This window comes from Ixodes scapularis, unplaced genomic scaffold (genome assembly GCF_016920785.2).
Source record: "Ixodes scapularis isolate PalLabHiFi unplaced genomic scaffold, ASM1692078v2 PGA_scaffold8__174_contigs__length_109621045, whole genome shotgun sequence".
In the NCBI taxonomy this organism is placed as follows: Eukaryota; Metazoa; Arthropoda; class Arachnida; order Ixodida; family Ixodidae; genus Ixodes; species Ixodes scapularis.
This window is the reverse complement of record NW_024609883.1, coordinates 66,267,352-66,284,521: the sequence shown is the minus strand read 5'-3', so window position 1 is coordinate 66,284,521 and position 17,170 is coordinate 66,267,352. Positions and strand designations below refer to the sequence as shown.

Genomic DNA, 17,170 nt, shown 5'->3' with positions numbered 1-17,170 from the left:
GTAAGAAAACCGGTTTACGAAAACTCCCTAATAGTGACTTTTAGCAAAACGTTACCGCGTATCGCGCAACCGTAGCCTTTGAAGCATGCCTCTAAAGGCTATGGCCTATGGCGACGCTTACGACGAGCACAACGTAACGCAGCGTGCTTAAGTATGCTTCAGACGCTCCCGTAGTGCGGCACGCGGAGCACGGTAACGGTTTGCTAAAAGCCCCTAATTACATTTTCAAATACATTTCTTGTGAAGGATCAGTGAAGAGACGAACCACTAACATAATGATCTGGAGGACTTATAGGGTACGGAAACGAAAATTTAAATATACAAATTTCGTTCGGATATTAGTCGAGCATGACGGATAATAACTGTAAATGATGATCGCATGTTTGTATTTTGAACGACTTGATATATTTTTCGTTCCGAACGGTGCACTTGAGCAAGCGCTCGAAGAGATGCGAACGGTTAGATATCTGTCGCAAACAAATAAAAAAAATATATATATATTGTCCTCATTCGTGACGTAGCAAGGCTGGTGGGGTTATGCTTTGCCGTAGGTGGCGTTGTCAGCGTTGTGGTAGCATCAGCAGTGTCAACGCATTACAACCGAGCCGTTCGAAGCATAAGCGAAAAGTTCTCAATTTCCCGGAAGGGGTCCCGGCCCTTCACCCCGGGAAACGTTTGAGACGTCTCTTGAGAGAGACGTCCCAAACGTGTCTGATCCCCTGTATAACGTAGGATAAGCATGTTGACGACATGATACCTAAACAAATGTCTGCTTTTGTGACCCTATACTTTCGCTGTTATTGCAGTTGCGATCAGTGCATTCTGTGGTTCAAACGCTCTGACCGTAATAAATTGTTTGAACGTTTGGGAAAATATAAGGGGGCTTACAATACGTATATGTCGTCTACTTCCGTAGGCTGCAGGTCCGCTAGAGGTGCCACTGTCGTCATTCGCAACTGCTCCCAATGGCTTTCCAGGGAATTTCCAGCACTAGCCTTTATTGTATTTGATGCACTTGTCCCTGGGAAGCTCCCAGGTGAACTTCAATTCGTCCGACATGGCATCAAACAATTTACCCTTTGTAACATATCCCCGAGTGATGATTAGCAATAACCGAAAAGTCGTATGCATATATAAAAAATCCTAAGCACATGCATCTCTTCAACTAAAACAATATCACGCAAAACTAGAACTACCGAATAACCAGTACAAATACCAGCTTTTTTCACATAAAACACATTAAAGTTGACGACCGTCGGCCGCAGATAAAATTCCAGCAATGATAAAAAAACGTCACTGTTGTTACGACTAGAATTTTTAAACCGAATTTCTCCTGATCTATTGATCATGTTCCCAACAGCATTAAAGAGTCCTCCGTGTGTTGCCGAAGAAAGCTTATCATCTACACCAATCGATAATGCTGAATGCGCGTTCTGCAACCCCATCCGTAGAACTTGCACTATTTCATTTGAACTCCGAACCAAAAGAAAAAAAGAAAGAATCATCGCTTGCCATCCCACTCAAATGATGCCGTAAAAATCGGCTAACCTGAACTTGCCATGTGCCACCCCCAGAAACAAAGACTCGGGTCCGTATCACAAGAGCGAATGACATTTTAGCGAACGGCGACATTTGAGCGAATGGTCGTTTTAGCGAATAACGGGGGCGCGCGTTAACCCATCCGTCGCGCTGCGCTTTACGCCGCTTCGCGGCGACAGTCTACGGCAACTCATTACAAAAATATGAACTCACTTGGCCCACCCAAAAACGCCGCTTCGCGGCGTCCGACAATTCGCTAAAGTGTCGTTCGATGAAACGTGGGCGTTCGCTAAAACGTCATTCGATCAAGTGAGTGCCTCCCCAAAGACTCATAGGAGGCATTCAGATTTATGCGTCTTTCCTGTCAAACACAACTCTAGAAATCATATAATCATATAACCACCTTATTCGCAGCTTTTCTAACGATATCTAACTAGAAGAGTCTTAACGGCACGAAACTCTTTTCAATAGCGGCTGTAGCCTTGTACTGGAAAAGGCCCTCCGACAGCACGACAAAACCACCCTCTTTGTCCGCCTCTACCAGAGTCGGTACGCTCTCTTTCGAAGCACTAGCCACTTCCCTGAAGGGAGGCATTTTCTTTGGCCCCGATTCACTGTGCGCCTCAGGCTTTCCACACCATCGCCGATGGCTCTCTCTCGGACTTGATCCCCCGCACGGTCAGCCACCCGAAGCTGTCTGAACTTCGGTCCCTTCTTCAGAATTGCTTGTACTTCTACAGGCAGGTTCGCACCTCCCAGAACGGTGACGTCGTTAGCAGCTGTAGCTGCGTTTTTTTTACCATCCATGGACAAGCGCATACTAGAAGACCTTAATGAGATGCATGGGCTTAAGATTTTTATATATTTACACCAGTTTTTTTTATTGTGGATGATTACTTGAGTATATGTTTTAAGCATGATGTCACAAAGGTCCTGAAATTGTTTGATATCATGTCGGACGGATTGAAGCTCATTTGGGAGCTTCCCAAGGACAAGTGCATCCAGTTTTTAGACTTACAGCTTACTTTTACAAATGAACACGTGTGCTCATGGGCGTACCAACCGGGGAGGGGGGGGGGGGGGGAACAAGGGAGGCGCTTGCCCCCCCCCCCCCAGTTCCCCCCAGTTCTCAAAGTGTGTGGGGGGGGGGGCAAAACATGTTTGCCCCCCCCCCCTGAAACAGCCGCCACTGGGCAGGGCAAACACTGGCCGGCGGCGCCCAAGGGATGCCTAGGGCGCCACCCCCGGTCCTGGAGGGGGGGTGGTTTGCCCCCCCCCCCCACCCAAAAACAAGTTGATACGCCATTGCGTGTGCTGGTTGTACAATGCGCGTTCAAGAAAGAAACTCTCGTTTTTTGACAGCGCTCATACTAAGCTGATAAAGCGTTCTCCCCTGTCTTCAGGCTGCTCTGACAAAAAAGCTGCCATCACGCTTTGACGACTAGCTTCGAACTTCAGGTGGAAAACTTAGACAGGGCGGGCTACCCCACCTGCTTGATTTCCCGCGTGTGTGAAAACCTCCTTCAAAATAATAAAAGTAAAGGCAACGCAGGGGACGGTCATTAAAAAAAAAAAAAAGAAAAGAAAAAGAGAATCAAAAAGTTCAAGTGATACCTTATTTACACATGCAAGGTGTCGCACAACCTTAAGGAAATGGTATTTAAGTACGGTGTCAATGTTGTTCTCTCCACTGCGTGCAATCTGACAAAAGTGTGTCCTATGATGACTACACACAAGCGTGCTCAATGCTCGAAGAAGCACGTCACTCAGTCTATAAGATTCCGCTAATGTTCGGGCACGTGTACATTGGACAGACTGGGCGCTGTCTTAATGAAAGGGCGCGTGAACATCCTCCAGCGGTTCGTAACAAATCGGGAGGACATCTTGCAGTATACACTGCAAGCGGTGCGAGTGTGATCCCCTTTTAGAATCAACCAAATTTGTTAAAGCAAATGACAAGACTGAAAGGGACATAGTTGAAGCGTGTTTTATAAAGTCCTCAGGTGACAACTGCGTCAGTACGGCTTCGATTTTACTAAATGGCGAGGAGGTTTCTTTTCTAGCTGGTTTTGTGTAGAAACGTTAAACTGGTACGAATGTTTGAAGCAGTGTTATCTGTTGTTAGTGTTTATGTGATACTTTTATCACAAGAGGTTAACAAGATAGAAAAGAGTGTTCGTGCATGTGGGCTGGATTTACCGCCTTGATTAAACCAGTTGAAAATTAGCGCCAGACCGTGTTTTATCTATATTTTTTGCGTGTTTTTTGCGATTTTAAATCCTCCAGATAATAAGAAACCAGACATGTGCGTAACCCGTTGCTAGTTAAGAGTTGCTTCTACCTAGTCACTTTTTTTGGTAACAAATACCATATATAGTTTTTTTTTTTTGTTTTTTTTTTTGGGAAGGAACGAGTAAGGCATTTAGTTACATTGAAGGCCGAGCAACGAGTAACGGTATTTCGTTACTTTTTAGGAGTAACGTGTACAACACCGTTTAAACAGCCTCGTTTTAATTCTAACCTGAGTATCCGTCTATTGCGACAAAGGCAGATGGGCAACGCGAAAACTAACTAATCGCTGAACACGTCAGTCGAACTCTACAGCTGGGAATGTACTTTACCCAGAGAACACAATAAGGATCGTTAATTGAAATGACCTTGCAAAACCGCCACATACACCAGATTTTGTACGCAGCCTGACACAAATGTATTTTTTTCTGATTCAAACCTAATGAAGTTAGAAACTATGTCAAATGAGCGGTTAAATAATTTATCACTATGGTTACAGTCCAACAAACTTCAGTCGAACACTGGAAACACAAGATATATTATTTTTAAGCCTAAAAATAAACCTATTTACTATCAAGTAAACGTAAAGTTTGAAGGCGCAATTATAGAAAACGTTAGGTCACATAATTTTTTTGGTATTTGCTTCGATGAGAGTTTAACTTGGTCTCGACATGTGGAACACCTTCGTTCAAAGATTTCGTAATCTATCGGCATTTTGCTTAGAATTAGGCTACTCCTGCCTTATTGGTTAGAACGTCAGTTATATTATGCATTGTTACGCTCCCATCTGAACTACTGTTTATTAATTTGGGGAACAAGAACAGCAACTAACCTTGACAAGTTACTAATGCTATAGAAAAAAGCTATCTGGTGCATAGATAATCTAGATATTTACGTCCACACTGCTGCTGCTTTTCTGAAACACAATATTATATCCATCCAACAACATTATTACTTGAGAGTGGCTCTATAAATTTACACAGCATTTAAAAACAGTGAGTTTCAATTTCTAGAAAATTACGCGCAGAAGACTACAACCTATAACTTACGTCATGAAAAATATGGTAAAGAAAAATTCGCACAAATTATGGGTCTCAACTTTTGAGTTACATAATTCCTGAATTTTTAACTAGATTCCCAGAAACGCTAGACATTATTACTAACTGTCAATCGCCTCAAAATTTCAGAAACAAAATAAGACTTTGCATATTAGGTCCTCAGCAATATTACGTCTTCCATTTTTATCCTTGTCGTCTTTCCTTCCTATTTCTTTTTGTTTTCCCTTTGTTTTGCGTGATTTATAGCACATATATCATCCCACTTTATGTTCATATATATATATATATATATATATATATATATATATATATATATATATATATATATATATATATATATATATATACAACACGGGCACTTCACACCATCGTACGTGGTCTCCGAGGAAGATATGAACGAATATGTGCAGATGAATGAACCGTACTTAATCCAATGAATCAAAGAATCAAAGTTTCCAGGAACCCGCCAGGAATCCTGGCTCCGCCAATTTTTGGCTTTCGGCGGGTTCCTGGAAACTTTGATTCTTTGATTCATTGGATTAAGTACGGTTCAATCATCTGCACATATTCGTTCATATATATATATATATATAGTTTCATATTAAGTCAATGTTACAAGTGCACCATTCGTTGCATGTCTGTAATTATGTCTATTGTTGCTCTGCTGTTGTAGCGCTGTAGCGGGGACTGTAGCCTTGCCAGGCAGCTTTGGTCGCATTTGGCTCCAGCCTCCCAGACTATTGGTCTAATAAAAGAAACAAAGAAAGAAACCTCCTAGAACCGTGTACAGACCGAATGTGAACCCGGAGGAGGCCAACGCGTGGAGGCACAAAGCACATTGTCAACTTGGAACTTTAGAAGCAGAGAGAACAAAGGAGAGAGGGGAATCCCAGATATACCAGCTCATGCCGAAGCACAACACTGTCGTTCCTACGAGCGCGTCAGTAGAACGGCTCTTCAGCGTCAGCGGAGATGTGTTCTCAAGAGAGCGGGGAAGCATAACCGGTGAAAACTTCGAGAGGCAGCTACTGCTTAAATGGAATGACAACTTAAAATAAAATAATCAGCCATGAAACAAAAGCAGTTCTGTATTTGGTCGTCAAAGGAACGAGAAAGGTATGTCGTTAAATTTGAGGTAAACTCGCGTTTCTTTTGAGAATCGGTAACGAGTAACGTATTCAGTTACTTTTTGAGCAAGTAACGAGTAATAGTCTTTATTTACTTTTTTGGGGGTAATATGTATGTCTGCAATGAACCAACTCCCAATCCAAAGTTTTAATTCACTAAATTAGGCAAAAACACTGATACGGTGCCTGTGTTCTTTTTTATTATTATTTTAACGCAGAAATAAAAACACTTTCAAGTCTAAGGAAAAAAAATAAAAAACTTTTTCAGCTTTTTTTTTTTTTTTTTTTTTTTTTTTTTTTACTGGGTGTATTGAGCATGCGGGCCATGCTGTGAAAGCGTCGCGTCACAGCGGCATCTCCGCTTGTAGCTGCAGCTCCGCTCGATATCGTGACGAAACAGAGTATGGTGCTCCAAAAGAGTAACGCCCGAACAGGGACTCGAACCCTGGACCGTTAGGTTAAAAGCCTAACGCTCTACCGACTGAGCTATCCGGGCGCCTTCAAGGGCTACTTGAGACTGTTATAATGACTGTGATGTAGCAGCTGCTGACCTTTTTTCTTTCCCCGCTGATCTGACAGCGTAACGATATCGGTCTCATAAGTGATAACGACCTTGCATTGCTTTTGATCAGATGCTGTTTTGAATCGCGCCTACAAAACACGTAACTATGCAATATTTTTAGAGCACAGCTCTCAGGCGCCCGTTTCCGGCTTGAGCGGCGTCGGCGTCGGCGTAACCAAGGTCACACCAAGGTCACGTGACCCCCCGAGGTCACGTGACCCCTTCCAAGGACACATGACCTCTGAAGGTCACGTGACCTCAAGGTGACCTCCAAGGTCACCTCAAGGTCACGCGACCCCCAAGGTGACCCCCACGTGACCCCCAAGGTCACGTGACCCCCCGAGGTCACGTGGCCAGACACGCATACAAACATGCACAAACAGATGCACCTGCAGGCCTCGGAAGGTCAGGAAGTTGAGAAGGAGTCACTGAAATCCACGATCGTCGGCTTGTGGATCCATGATGGTAATATAATGTTGTCTAAAAGCTCAGAAATGGTCTGAGCTTTTAGAATGACAATCACAATAATCAACTCGCAGCATTTCGTAATCATCACAATGAAGAAGCAGATGTTAAAGCGATTGCATGTTGCATGCTGCACACCTATTTAATGAAAAACATCACGCCCTATCGGTGCGTGAGCACATCAGAAGGGCGTTGTTCGCAGGGGGAAATCCTTCAAAAGGCAAAGCAAGAACTTGAAATTTACGGGACTTTGAATTGAGCGGACTTGATTATGAGCCTTCCTCGCTAGTTGGTCCGCTTTGGTATTCCCAGGAACCCCAACATGCGAGAGTATCCGCTGAAACTGTATTAAGCTTTTTGCCAAGAGGATTTTTAAGTGAAGACATTCATGACTTCATGAGACGATCTTTAGTTTTCTGAGAGGATCTTTAGTTCGTGACGTCATAATCGATGCACGTCACTTCATGACATCACGTGATACCGTGACGGCAGGATGTCACGACTCACGTCAGGTCACGATTTGTCCCCTAAGTTTAACAGAAACCCTTTGAACTGTCTGCAGGTTGAGGGTAACCTCTTACCTGAGTCGCTTTTCTCATTAAACTATGTGTTATCCGCCGCCCTATGCAGACGTGTTTTGTATTTTAATTTATTGTTTTCTCACAACTTTTTTTTTTCTTTTCAGAACACGAAATGTTTTATTTTTTTATTTTTTTTTTTTATTATTATTATTATTTTTGGCGAAATTCCCCTGTCCCCCAAATTCCAAATGCTTGTCCGTCCGGGAATTTCCCGCTAAATTTAGCGGGGCAATTTTCGTCACGTCACTTGATGCGACAAAACAAGTCACGTCACCTGACGCGACTTGTTTTCACTCATGAGGTGCATGAGGCAGGATGTATCCAATTCTTGGATAACCATTTGTCCAGGCCATGTTTGTTGGGGATATATGAACCGCGTGCTGGAAAGCCACTGTTGCCATTCGAGTCCGCTCATTCAAAAATTGTTAAACGGGCGATTGCGAGGACTTGCTATTGGCCTCGAGATCGACCTAGAGGTGGCGCTACGGTCGCGCTATCATCATCATCAAAGCGGGGATAGGAGAACGGCCGCCCCATAGGCTCTCCACGGTCGCGCGCGAAACGGCGTAGATTCTTGCGTTTATTTTGTCGCATACTATCGGTGGGAAAACAATTCTAGCGGAAGAGGATGCAGTACTGTTCGGCGCTTCAGTGAAGATCGAATCATGTTGCCAGCGTGCGGCCCAAATTTATATAATCGCTTCTGTGGGTGCGTCGTCTGCTCTGGGCAGACGTTGGAAAGCATGGATCACCACGACTGATGCCTGTCTCCGGCTGAACTGGAATATTTATGTTAAATATTTGTTTCTTTTAAAATGGCTGTATCGGTCCATCAACGTGAGAATTAAAAAAAAAGCAATAATAAATTCCAACCCAGATTACATAATACTGGTACTGTGGGCTGTGAAATCGCAGCTTCTATGCTTTTTTTTAACGTCTACCTTCTGCAGTAATATAAACATTTAGAATGAAGACAAGTTATCGCTGTATTGAAAATTACCATGCTATTGAGTTCCTCTGCCCTTTTACTGTGCCATAGCGTGGGTAAGTTTTTTGGAGTCTGAACAAATCTACTGCGTTGCGATGAGGAGAGAGTGTGTCTTCATAGTTAAAATCTGCAAATTGCACGTAGGCAGCACAACTGAAACAAGTGAAACAAACTGTTCTAATATGTCTGCCGTGACTGTAATAAACGACTGCAATCGAGCAACGCAACAATGTTCCTATTATTAAATGCTTTTCTCGGTAGTGCGGGTTCACCCGCTTCAATTTTCTCGGTGAGGGCTGCGGATATCAAGAGGCTAATATTATAAATTTCTGGCTAAATAATCTTGTATTCAAACACGGTAGACTATGCAACCCAACCAAACGACGCGCACCACGACACAGACAGCATCGGCCGCCGTGATACTCTTTTACTGATGAAGGCTAGCGACCTTCACGAGACTTTCCGATCACCCTCCGCCCTCACCTAACGTATATCGGGACTGGGCAGTTCATCGATTAACTTTCAGATTATTCAAGTAATGCTTTATTTGCAATTTTTTTTTGCCGGTTAATTGGAGTCTTGTGCTGGGGAAAGTCAACAAGGAGTAAAATATACCTGCTTTAATATTTTTGATGTCTTTACTTCTTTTGTGACACAGGCTTGCACGGTAAACCACTTCAGCGTGCTTGTCATTTCGCCGAGGGTGATTATACCGTTTAAATAATAACTTAAAAAATACTTCATTTTAAAAGTCTTCCCGTGTTCATATTTATGTAGGACTCACAACGTGAAGTTTAGAATGGGGATGCAATATGCCATTTATGACATAGTAAAACCAGTTAAAAAATATGTAGTTTTAACGTCTTTCACGCAATATGACGGGGAAAAATCAACATACGGATTAATTGATTGATTAGTTTACTGAAGGATAGCGATCAGTCGGGTTAATTTTCTAGTCAAACTACAGACCCACTCAACATTCAATGCGTTATGAAAGCCACGGTTTGTGCGAGATAGCAAAAATACGTGGGACCAGCGATTGTATAAAGAAACAACACACTAAGATTATGGAAGCTTCCGACTTAATAATAATCGCTTTGCTGAATTTCTACGCATGGCAAACGATAGAACACAACCTTCAGTAAGAAGAAACGGCAACAAAAGCATAAAACACTTAATAAGAATGTCAAGCTCAGCCTGAAACGGGCTTGCGTCGTCGAGATCCATGCTTCTGAGCGTGCGCCCGTAGCAGACGACGCACGGCGCTATCCCCGCTTTCGCGCGTTTCCAATTTCGGCCGCACGGTGGCGGCACGGTTCGATCTCGAGGCGCTGCGTAGGTCTTGTTATCACAACATTCAACATAGCTTTGACAGGCAAACTGAACGCCTCACAGGTGCTCTACTTGAAGATATCAAGAGCAGGCCTGTGACAAGTGAAGAAGAGGCTAACAACAAAAAGAAAAGGGAAAGAACTCAAAAGTCATTGCGGGCAGGTGTGACGTCGACGTTTTATTCTCAGCTCCCGACAAGTTGTTAAGGTTGTGTAGAGCTGTTAACCCCTCATCGAGGGAGGCCACGACTTGCGACACGAGGCATCAGGATCGCTTCGTCACGTGTTCTGAGGGGGTTGTTTATTCTCTCCCTCTGACGTGTGGCAAGCGTTACGTTGGACAGACGGGCCGCTTTCTCAATGGCAGGTAAAGAGAGCACGCCTACAGTGTCTCCGAAACCGTGTTTGGTCATCTGGCCATTCATTGCCGTGAAATCATTGACGTGATTTATATAGAGAAAGGAGCATTCAGCTCCTCTCTCTATATGAATCACGTGAAATAAATCATGACAAGCAGCGGTGCCGCATGCCGGCCGTGTCGCGGCGGTCGCCTATTGTTCGCCGCGACCTACCGGTAGCCGCCGCAGGAGCATCGGGGAGCAATGGCGACGAACAGCACGGCAGACAGTGTCCCCGTCGTGATTACGAAGGAATTTAAGGCAGTTACGAGTTCGGAAAGTTCCTTCGGTAGCCGGTGCCGTCGGCGCAGAATCATCGGGAAGTAATAGCAACGAACACCACAGAGGACAGAGGGCGATTACGAATCCGGAAAACTTCTTCGGTAGCCGGTGCAGAATCATCGGGGGAAGCAATGGCGATGAGCAGCACAGCTAGCACAGCGGATAGTGTTCCCGGGGTGATTACGACGGGGTTTAAGGCGGTTACGAATCTAGAAAGCTTCTTCCGTGGTACCAATATGAAGAAGAGAAAACTCCTTCGTGAATCTGGCCGCGTGTACGACGTGAAGGAGGTCCGTTTCGACGGACAAGTGGATGTCACGGAGCGCCGTACTCCGCTAACAAAATTAAGCGTGCCCGCAAAAAAATGTAGTTGGCGTTGAGTGGACCGTGGTAATTATGTACGTTTATTTCTGAATCAGCTTGACAATAACTGGGCGATTTTTTTCGCGCCGTTCCGCGATGCCCACTACTATCTTCCTGTAGGCTGATGGAAACATCCAAGTGTAGGCTTAGGGGGGCGACCGCACTCCGCTTCTCGATTCCGGTGAAGTATTTGCCGCATACTTTAGAGTTTGCCGTCGGTGTCGATGCTGTTCCATCGTCGCTAGAATAGAAAAACGTTAATTGTATTATTCGTCAGCAGCTTAAACAAAGCGCGAACAGAAAGGTAAGAAACGCCACTAACCTGTATGGACGCACAAGTCGCACCTGCAGGTCGCGCAGTCCTTCGCCTCGTACGGCCGTACGGCTTCGAAGGGACGATGTAGTACTTCGTGCCGTGTGCGATCTTCGACGTACTGTTGCAGCCGACCACGCAGCAATTGTTGCGGCTTTCTTGGTGCGGAATAGCCATCTCAGAAATTACAACGCTAACCCACTACGACGCACAACCAACGCAGCGACTGGCAGAAGCTCCCCGATGCGATGGACCCGTTTGCCGCTAGGGGCGCCCTGGTCGGGGCTTGAATTAGATGCGCACGGTTCCTTACAACCAAGCAAACGATACGTGTGACCCCGATGCTCCTGCCGGCCTACATCCCCGAGATGGCGGCGCGAAGGCCGGTTCGGGGCGATGTGCGATTTTTCAAATTTGTGTCGTAGTATAAGTAATTTTGAAAGAGTTGCAGAGGTGCTTCTGATGCGTGTGTACTTTTGAAAAGTGATAAGACTCTAATTGCCTCACGGGGACGTTGAGGAGGTGATCAACGTTTTTGGCGGGGAGGAAATAAGCGGGATGCGACCGTTGGAAGGAGCGAAAGGTGACTCCGATCGAGATAAGCGAGGGGGCAGAAAAACTACAAGAACTAGAAAAACACCCCAAGGCACACCTCAAGGAAAGACAGATAACAAGGCCAGCAAGCCAAGTAAGAAGGAGACAACGAAACAAGCGAATACGACCGAGAATGACGGTGGAGGGATGGTAAAGTGCGAGGGATGCGACCGATGGGTAGATCTAGAGGCGACGCCATTTGAAGCACTCGAGGAGGCAGAGGCAAGCCGCTACAGATGCGCGCTGTGCATCAAAATTGAGGTACTACAGGAGATTTTAGAGAATGCCCTGATGAAGGCAAAGGAAGAATGGAGAGAACGAGAGGAGTGTCTCAAGACACTTTTTGAAGAAGAGAAAACTTTGAGGACAGCAGAACAAGCGAAAAGGGAGAAGCTAGAAAAACAAGTTGCAGAGCTCATCAACACACTAGAGACAATCCAAGGTGAGACAAGGAAGGAAAGGAGGCCCCCGAGCCCGCACATGACGCAAGAAGGGGAAGAGAGGATACAGGAGACAGGCCAAGTCAGGCAAGAGGGTATGATGGCACCTCCGAGAGGTCGAAGAAACTCCCAGGTGGGAAATGAAACCCAGGAGGTGATAGACGGAGACAGCGAAGTGATGGACCAGAAAGGGGAGAAAGCAAGTAGGGTAGAAAACGAAGAAAAGACAAAAGCTGAGGAAGTGACTAGCACGGACAGAGAAAAGACGGACAACACAGGGGCAAGGACAAAAATAGCCTTCCTGCTAGGCGATGCCAATGCGGAGAAACTAAAGCCCGTACTGGAGGAGGAGGTGAAGGATGCTAGAATGAAGACGTGGTTCAAGTCAAGGGCAACTTTGGGACAAACTCTGGAGCAAGCAAGAGATCTGAAAGAACTGGATGAAAGAAAAAGAGCCCTCGTAGTCATACACGCAGGCATGGAGGATGTCATGAGTGGACAGGAGGTCACCAGCACGATCGAAACGACAAGGATCCAACTGAAAGAACTGCTGGAGAAGTCACAATGGCACTGCTATGCAATATGTGCGGTACCTATGATACAAACAAGAGGGCAAGAGACCTTACAGAGAGCAACGGAACTTAACGACAGCCTGAGGAGACTATGCAGAGAGATGGGCCCACGAGTGGATTTCGTCCCAGTGACGGGAATGTGGAATAGACCAGGGTGGCTGCAAGGGACACAGTATTCGAAGGAGGCGGCAGAACATGTGATGACGAGAATGAGTGCAAGGTTTCGGGCTTTTTTAGAGACACCAAGGGGGCCCAAAACACCGAGGAGAAAAGAAGGCAAACGAGATCAACTGGAAGGGCTGCTGAGAGCCTTGATGGAACAGCTGAAAAGCGGGTAGTTGAAGGACGCGACGAGCCTGAGGCAGAGGGGCCAGGACAGGCAGCGGAGCAAGGGAGACTAAGGAGAGTGAGTTTGAAGTCGTTTGGTAAAGGCACCAGAAAAAGGAGACATAGAAGAGGACGTAAACACAGGGAGAAAATCAATCTTGCTTTTTTGAACATACAGGGGGGTCGAACAGAAGGGAAATGGGAAGAGATATACAACCACATGCGGCAAGAGCGGATAGCCCTCTTTGGGGTGGTGGAAACTCACCTTAGGGGGGAAGAGGTACCACCTGATGACCAAGACTTTGTGTGGGAGGGCTGCAACCGAACAACGGAAGACAGAAGAGGAGGGGGCATTGGGTGCCTCTCGATCAAAACGCAACAATGGACCAGAAGGACCCCTGAGTGTAAAGAGCACATGTGGATGCTGGGAAAGCTGATGGGTAGACCGGTGGCCATAGCAGTGGTGTATTTTTGGTCAGGGAGCCAAGAAGAAATGAACCAGAAAATTTATGAATGCCTAATGCAAGACATACAAGAGCTGCAGGGGCAGCACGAGGTGATTGTGTTGGGGGACTTTAACGGACATCTGGAGGAGCTAGATGGAAGGATGGACGCCAATGGCAGGCGACTGATGAACCTAGCTAGACGAAACAACCTGGTGGTAAGCAACCTGGAGGAGAAATGTGAGGGAACCGTCACATGGACAGCAAGGGATCAATGCTCAAGCATAGACTATGGTCTACTCTCACCTGGAATATATGACAGGCTGACGAGCATGAAAATAGATGAGGATGGCTTGGGCAACCTGGGGAGCGACCACAACCGCCTCAGGTTGATCTTTGAGACACATGTGGACAGAACAGAAAAAGGGAAACAGGAACATAGAACAGGACACCCAACAGAGAGGGAGATAGAGAAGATAGCAACAGCACTGGAGGGCTTGAACTTACCTCTCAAGGGATATGAAGACATGGAAAATGCAATGAAAAAGGCCCTGAAGGAGCAGATCCGGTCACGACCCCGACGGAAGCGAAGACCGAAAGCTTGGTGGAACCACGAGGTGGACACGGCGGTGAAGAGAAGAAGAGAGGCGAGCCGATACCACCGCGGAATCGTAAAGAGGGGCAGGCGAGAGGAAGTCAACAGAGCCTGGGATCTCTTCAGAAGCTGCAAGCAGAAGGCAGCGGCATGTATCCAGGCCAGTATACAACGGTGTGATCGACGATTTATGGAGGAACTTCGAAGAGCGGGAAAGAGTGCACCACAGCGCTTCTGGAGGAGACTACGGTGGGAGGCCAGGTCAACGAGCCATACCCAGATATTGAAACAGCCGGAAACCGGAGCAGAGAGGTTGGGTATACAATGCATCCCCCTCATAGAAGAATGGTATGGGAACATGATCGGGGCAGAAGAACCAATGTCTGTGGAGGGAGATCAGGAAATCCCTGATGTGGACGATAAGGACCAGGGGCCGCCGGCAGAGCTTAGAGTAAGACCCACAGATGGGGAGCTATCAAGAGCGGCACGGAGGATCGACGCAAAGACTGCAATGGGAAGAGACGAAATCCCCATGTCACTTATTCAGGGTCTGGGACCTAGAATGCGAGCCTTGGTGGCAGAAAACCTCACAGAGATCCTCGCGGATGCCCAAATACCGGAGACATGGAAAGAAACAAGAATGAAGCTCTTGTACAAGGGAAAAGGCGAAAAGGCTGATCTCGGTAACTACCGGCCGATTAGCATCACATCAGTGCTTTACAGAATGTGCACTCAGATTATCAGAACGAGACTGCAGAAATGGGCCGAGGAAACGGAAGTGCTGGGAGAGCTGCAAAACGGTTTTCGAACAGGAAGATGCATAGAAGACAACCTATTTGTGGTAACACAATGCATCGAAGTGGCAGTCCAGGAGGGCAGACCACTTTACGCAGCTTTCCTGGACATTTCCAAGGCATATGACACGGTGGACCGGAACATACTCTGGAGTCGACTTCGAGGGCTAGGAATAAACGAGGCAGATGTGAATCTGCTGCAGGCACTGTATGCTGGGGTCTCAGTGCGGATTGAGTGGGAGGGCCACATGACCAGGCGTCTACCAGTACCCAGGGGCCTGAGGCAAGGATGTCCACTATCCCCCTTGCTATTTATGTTGTATGTGGCACCGTTGGAGAAAGCGCTGGAGCAGTCGGGTGTGGGCTTCGACCTATCATACAGAGTGGAGGGAGCCTGGAAGCGGCAGAGAATACCGGCCCTCATTTACGCCGATGATGTGGTGCTCCTTGCCGGCTCGCCTGAGGACCTCCAGGTGCTTCTGGACATATGCGGGGAGCTCGCCACGCATTTTAGACTCCGTTTCAACCAGAGGAAGAGTGCGGTCCTAGCCTGGGGAGACCGAGATGGACCGAATCGGGAACCAGAGGAACAACGGTGGCACCTGCAGGGAGGGAGGTTGACAAGACAAAACACAGTCAAATACTTGGGAGTGACCCTGACTGCGGAGCCCGACTACCTGAAGGTCCATGAACGAGAGAAGAGATTGGGAGCGATAAGGGGGAAAGGAGTCCTGGCGAAGAAGAGCACCTGGACGTTCAACAGGTTCGAGGTGGTGAGGGGTCTATGGAAGATGGCCATCGTTCCGGGACTCACGTACGCAAATGGCGTGCTCGTCCTCTCATCGCAAACAAGAGCCTTCCTGGAGAGAAGACAGAGGGATGCGGGAAGAATGGCCTTGGCAGTTTCAAGAACAGCACCCAACGAGGGTGTCCAGGGGGACTTGGGCTGGTCGTCCTTCGAGGCCAGAGAAGCCAGCGCCAAGGCACTGTACGAGAGGAGAGTGCACAGACTCCCGGATGGGAATTGGGCCCACCGCACCCTGCGCTACATGATATACCAGGGAAGAGGCACCAAATGGATGCACCGCCTCCGAAGGCTGCGGGACCGCTATGGTTTCGAACCGATCTGTCTGGAGTCAGCGGGCGAGAGCCGGGAGGGCCCAGCGGCAATCAGAAAGGGCATCCAAGCAGTGGAGACGGAGAGATGGAGAGCGGGAGCGGCGGCGAAGCCGTCCCTCGCGATGTACTGCGCGGAGAAGGAGGCCATAGGGAAAGAACCCTGGTACGACAACTCGACAGGCAGTGGACTCCTCGCAGAGGCCCGCATGGGCACATTACGGACCCGGGTGTGGAGGGCCAGGTTCACGGAGGGACAGGAGAGGACGTGCACACTCTGCGGGCAGACCGACGAGACGATGGAGCACCTAGTGCTGCAGTGCCGGCACATTGTACCGGTCCCAAGTACAGAGGTGCTACCTGTAGCACTCGGTTTCCGAATCGGTGCAGAACAAGGAGAGGAAGAACAAAAGAACGTTCGATCGGCGGTTGACGTGACGAAGAGGCGGCTGGAGGTCTGGTGGAAGGAGACGCATCGGCGGAGGGAATGCAACCGATCAGCGGAACATCAAGCGGAAGCGGAAGTCGCGGGAGGCGCGACAGGCTAGATCCAGTACTTGTTGCTGTTGATCACCCGATACAAAGGGAAGAGCCGCAGACTCCAATCCAATCCAATCCAACCTGATAACTAGCATACTTATTATATATTTATTTATTTATTTATTGAGCACGATTGCATAACGTTTGTTTTCGGAAAATGCGTGTCGAACCGCGACGCTGTTTGCAAACAAGATTATTATTATTATTATTTTATTTTTTTTTTTGACCGCCACCTTCAATCGCTCCGGGGACGTCAAAGTAATTTCAAAAAATATTTTGACGGGGGACGTGAAAATGTTTCTGAGAATATTTCAAATGAAAAAACTGTGAGTGCGCAGGCGAGCTGGTGGATGTGGATCATAATGTAGAAAACCCGAGACTGTGGTAAAAGCAAGGAAACGGAGTCGAAGAAGAAAGAGATGAGACGTTCTTTTCCCCTGTCTTTCTTCTTCG

The 17,170-nt window shown here is 47.0% G+C and overlaps 1 non-coding gene across 1 annotated transcript; it reads right to left on the bottom strand.

The window, feature by feature from the left end:
- Window positions 1–6,436: 6,436 nt before the first annotated feature.
- Trnak-uuu lies at window positions 6,437–6,509 on the bottom strand. The gene has a single exon. It is a non-coding gene; the product is annotated as a tRNA-Lys (tRNA).
- Window positions 6,510–17,170: the final 10,661 nt, after the last annotated feature.